The following is a 5,466-nucleotide window of genomic DNA, read 5'->3' as shown; positions in this document are numbered from 1 at the left end:
TCTCCAGAGATCACTACAGAGAACTGTGTGAAAGGAAGGGTATTAAAATGGGTCTTGAAGACAAACTAGCAGCAAGAGTCAGACTGCACTGCCACTGAGCCCACGCTGCCTCCATTCTGCAGTTAGAGTAAATATCTATTACTATAATAAATAGTGAAATAATGTATAAGATACAGCTAAAGAAAGGGTGGTCAGGTGTGGAGAGTGTTTGTGCAGAGTGGCTTTGTGAGAAAGGACATGATGAGATTCCATTAGTTAAATTGTAAGAGAAGGTATGTGGCTAGTGGCAACAATGAGGAGATATCAGGATGTGAAAGACAGGATATGTAGCTAAGGACAAAATATGTAGCGAGAAACAAGGACGGCCTAAAGGGAAAAACAAAATGTGTAGCAATGTGTAGGCATAGCTATGAAGAAAAGTAACCATAAGACTAACCATAAAGGTCAAATGAAGTAATGTATAACCCACCAATCTTGAGCTTTACTTTTGCAATATGTATGAGCTTATTACTGACTGTATAAACAAGATGCTGTTACACCTAATAAACTGAGACCTGCTGACCATGATATATGAGGCACGTCTCCCGCGGTCATATTCCAACAAATGGCGTCCGAACAGGGACAATCTTCTTCCGCTAAGTAAGAAGAAGACGAAATCCTTGCCAGGGAAAAAGGAAGTTGCCACGGTTGGGACTGCGATGGGTTCGGGTCCTTAAGCAGCGAGGACGACGAAAGAGCCGAATTAAAGCTCCGCGTCTCAGGCGACCACGACAGGTGGGCTTGACCGATACGTGCTGCCGAAGCCTGGAAGGCTGCAACGGTACCGACGTGAGTAAATATGGACAGGCAAGCAGCATATAATTTGTTCTCCGCTTTTCTAAGTAGGAGACGATTTAAGGGTATAGACATAGGAAAGGAACTCCCCAAGTTATTAGCGTACGGATATGCTAAAGGGTTATTTCAGAATCCGCTTTTGGTGCATGATCTTACTGAGCAGGGAATGATAGAAGGGGAGAAAAAGGCTAAAAAATGCGGAAAGTGGTGGCGTGTGTTTATGTGTGTATGGATGAGTGTGTGGATGAGTGTGTGGATGAGTCTGGTTTATAATGAGTTGTTGCGATATCAGGCAGAAAAGAAAGTGACAGAGCAAGCTAGTGTTGTGCAGGGGAGGAATAAGAATTATAGTGAGTGGTCAGATTGCCCGATGCCCCCTGCTGTGTCCACCGTAAATTTGCCGCTGGCCGCCGAGCCTGCGTTGCCAGTGGCCCCGGAGCCGAGTGCCCCGTCTCCGCCTCTCGGCACGTCTGTGTCGGACGAGCCGCCTGCATCCACCATGGCGCTACAGCCGGCCCCCTCGACCCCCCTTAGCAATGAGCCGCTCCCTGGGGCAGGGACTGACCTAGCGGAGGCCGTCGCGCGGGAGCGGAGGGGGGGCTGGGCTGCGCTGGCGTGGGCTTGTTTAGAGGCAGGGGACGGTGAGGCGTTGGAAGCTGTGCAACAGATGGCATTTCCGGTGGTGTATGCACCTAATCCTGCAGGCGGGATACAGGCTGCTATCACTGCTTTAGATTGGAAATTGTTGTCACAGTTGCGGTCTACGGTCAGTCAGTTTGGAGTAAAAAGCGAATCAGCGAGACAGATGTTGGATTATATCTGGAGTACTCAAGTTTTGTTGCCATCAGATTGTTGGGCTATAGCTAGGCTGATTTTTTCGCAGCACCAACAACTGCTGTTTAATGCTTATTGGGAAGAGATGTGCCAACAGAGTACGGCGATAGTTAGGCAGCCGGGAGATCCCTTGTATAATGTAACCGTTGAAGAACTTTTAGGGGTGGGTCCTTTCATCCAGACGGGGGCCCAGGCTTTATTAGGGCCAGTTAAATGTAGGGAGTCAATGTATCTGGCCAGACAGGTTATGGATAAGATCAAGGCACCAGGTGGGCTACCGTCTTATATGGGAATCCAGCAGGGAAGAAAAGAGGATTTTGGAGCGTTTATAGATAAGGTAGCTGTAGCCATAGAGAAGGCTGGAGTACCAGAATACATGAGGGAAATAATGCTGAAACAGTGTGCACTTCAAAACTGTAACGCTACAGCTCGTGGCATTCTAAATACTTTGAGGAGTAATTGGTCAATAGAGGAGGTGTTAGACAGGTTATCGAGTGTGCCCATGGGGGCTCAGGCTTTCATAGTTAAGGCTATTAAGGAGGTAGGGGCAGGATTAAAGGCACAGGGTGAGGCTTCTCAGAATCAAGTGTTAGCCGCCCTTGCACCCCTCCAAGCTGCAGTTTCTATAAGCCCCCGCTCGCAGAACAGCTCCCGCATGAAGTGCTACCGTTGTGGAAATACCGGACACATCCGTCGCGACTGTCAAGCCGCCAGTGTATGGTGCCAGAACTGCCGCTCGGACAACCACAACACCGTCAGCTGCCGACGCTGGTCGAGAAACCTCCAGCCCAGCGCAAGAAAGAACAGCGGCCGCGCTCGGACACAAGCAGCCGTTACCAGCCAGATGCCGCCTTCCGCCCCGCCCACGTCACTCGTCAGGACGCTGCCTCTCTCCGCCGCGGCTATGACTCCTGCGTCTGCGTCTCTGCAGCCCGCGTGTAACGAGGTTAAAGACACGGACGGATCAAAAACTGTGTTACGAATGATCCTCTCTCCTATGCAATACACTGTGTTTATGACTGAATACCAGCTACATAATTTGACTGATATCCCCCTTGCTACTAATGCTTTACGTTCACATGTTCCAATACCCAATGCTGTTACTGTATTTACAGGTGGCTCCGGCAAGACGCACCAAGCAGAGGTTCTCTGGCGTGCGACTGCTACACGATGGCAATCAGAAGTACATGTTGTTGATGGATCACCTCAAGTTGCAGAACTCGCTGCAGTAGTTCGAGCTTTTCAAATTTTTTCAGAACAGAAGCTTAATATAATAACTGACTCTTTGTATGTTGCAGGTATCATTCAACGGATCAAAGAATCCTTTCTTAAGGAAGTTAATAAGGTTTTGTTTGTACAGCTCAAGCAAGTTTTGCATTATGACACTCAATCGCATACTACATTGCCTTGTCCTTTAACTGAGGGCAACTGCAAGGCTGATCGAGCCACAGTCACTTTTGCTGCTCCTCAATTATTTGAGCAAGCACGACTCTCCCATCAAATTTTCCATCAAAACAGGAGAGCCTTACAAAAACAATTCCAACTGACAGTGGATCAGGACCGTAACATTACTCTAACATGCCCAGACTGCCAGGTGATTGCCCCTTTGCCTCAAATTGGGACAAATCCACGTAACACAGCACCTCTTCAACTGTGGCAGACAGATGTCACTCACATTCCTGAATTTGGCTGTCTAAAATATGCACATGTAACGATAGATACTCACTCTTCTTACATATTTGCCACAGCACATACAAGTGAAAACAGTCACGATGCCCGTAAACACTGGTTATCAGCTTATGCTGCTATAGGAATCCCACAAATTACAAAAACAGATAATGGGCCTGCATATACCTCTAAGGCCATTCAAACTTTCCTCCAAGATGGGGCTGTTGAACATACTACAGCCATTGCTCGTTCTCCCACTGGACAAGCTATCACTGAGCACGTTTATCAAACATTGAAATCCATTCTTGTTATTATTGAACAAAAAAGTGGGAATATGGGAGACACACTACAAGAAATATTATGCAAGGTTTTGCTTGTTTTGCTTGTGCTGAATTTTTTGAATCATGTTCGTACAGATACAGCTTATGTGGATCGTTCTTTTGAAGCTTCCCCAGTGCTCAAGGAACAGCCTATGGTTAATGTTTGGAATATGGCCGCAGGACTTTGGGACTGTCCCCTACCACTGACAACTTGGGGTTGTGAATATGATCATATTTCCACAGAGACTGGCCTTACGTGGGTTCCAGCATGATATGCTCAGTCTCGTTTGAAGGCAGAAAATAGCATCCAGCCTTTATAGTAACTGTAATTGTGTGTTTCTTACTTAGTGGTATTGCTTTGTAACTTGCTGTGTTAGAGATAATATTAGTAATAGTTTGACATAATGTGTGATTTTCTGTTTTACCAATGCAGTCTCAAGAATTAGAGAGTTTAAGGCAATAGCTAGGATGTGTGCTTCTTCTATTTTTAGTAATAGTTCAAATGTGTATTAAACAGGATTAATTAGCTTTTCTTAATTTGCAAGGACAAAACCTGGAAAGGAATCCCAGGCAAAGGGATGGCCCTGTATCGTAAAATGGTTACCTCTCTTACATCCAACTAATTGGGATTTTAAAATATAACCATGCATCATTTGAGACAAAGGCACACGCTAATAGAACTAAATTTGATACTTGGTTTCCAAGCAGGTGTTCCACTTGGCCTCTATATCACGCACTGGCCACGCGGATATGGTGTACAACTGGAAGAAATCCTTCAGACCCTGAATGCAGGAGAGAATCTGTGGTGGGTGAGAGAGGAAAGGTGCACTTTGAAGCAGGGGACGCCCTGCTGGCACCACCTGTCGCATTCACCACAAACAGTTTCTCAAGGGTCAATAAGTAATAATGCCCCTAGTGATATTCTAGTACATTTGTCCTCTAAAGTTGGTTCTATTTGACATGCTACTTCGTAAATTGCATGATCATTAATCAATTATTAGCCCAGCTAGCTCAGTCGGTAGAGCATGGTTATGAGCATCCTAAAAGTATTTATTGCACAAATCTTAGTGGTCATTAAAATTCAATATATCAGAGTATATGAAAATTGAAGATTTTTTAACTGGTTACAGATTAGCACAATGGGACCCTCACGGATTTATTTCCAGGTTGCAGAAACTTAGGTTGCAGTACAAACATGTTTGTTCTTTTTAGTAGGTTTAACAGTAATGTTGTTATGTTGTATTTACTAATGAGAATGATCGACTCAAAATACAATGCCTTCTTAGTTGCCCAAAAAGAAAACGGGGGAAGTGTGGAGAGTGTTTGTGCAGAGTGGCTTTGTGAGAAAGGACATGATGAGATTCCATTAGTTAAATTGTAAGAGAAGGTATGTGGCTAGTGGCAACAATGAGGAGATATCAGGATGTGAAAGACAGGATATGTAGCTAAGGACAAAATATGTAGCGAGAAACAAGGACGGCCTAAAGGGAAAAACAAAATGTGTAGCAATGTGTAGGCATAGCTATGAAGAAAAGTAACCATAAGACTAACCATAAAGGTCAAATGAAGTAATGTATAACCCACCAATCTTGAGCTTTACTTTTGCAATATGTATGAGCTTATTACTGACTGTATAAACAAGATGCTGTTACACCTAATAAACTGAGACCTGCTGACCATGATATATGAGGCACGTCTCCCGCGGTCATATTCCAACAGTCAGGCATTGGAATGGACTGCCCAGGGAGGTGGTGGAGTCACCGACTCTGGGTGTGCTCAAGGAAAGACTGGATGTTGTGTTGAGGGACAT

This window comes from Excalfactoria chinensis, chromosome 1 (assembly GCF_039878825.1).
Source record: "Excalfactoria chinensis isolate bCotChi1 chromosome 1, bCotChi1.hap2, whole genome shotgun sequence".
Lineage (NCBI taxonomy): Eukaryota > Metazoa > Chordata > Aves > Galliformes > Phasianidae > Excalfactoria > Excalfactoria chinensis.
This window is presented reverse-complemented; position numbering follows the sequence as displayed.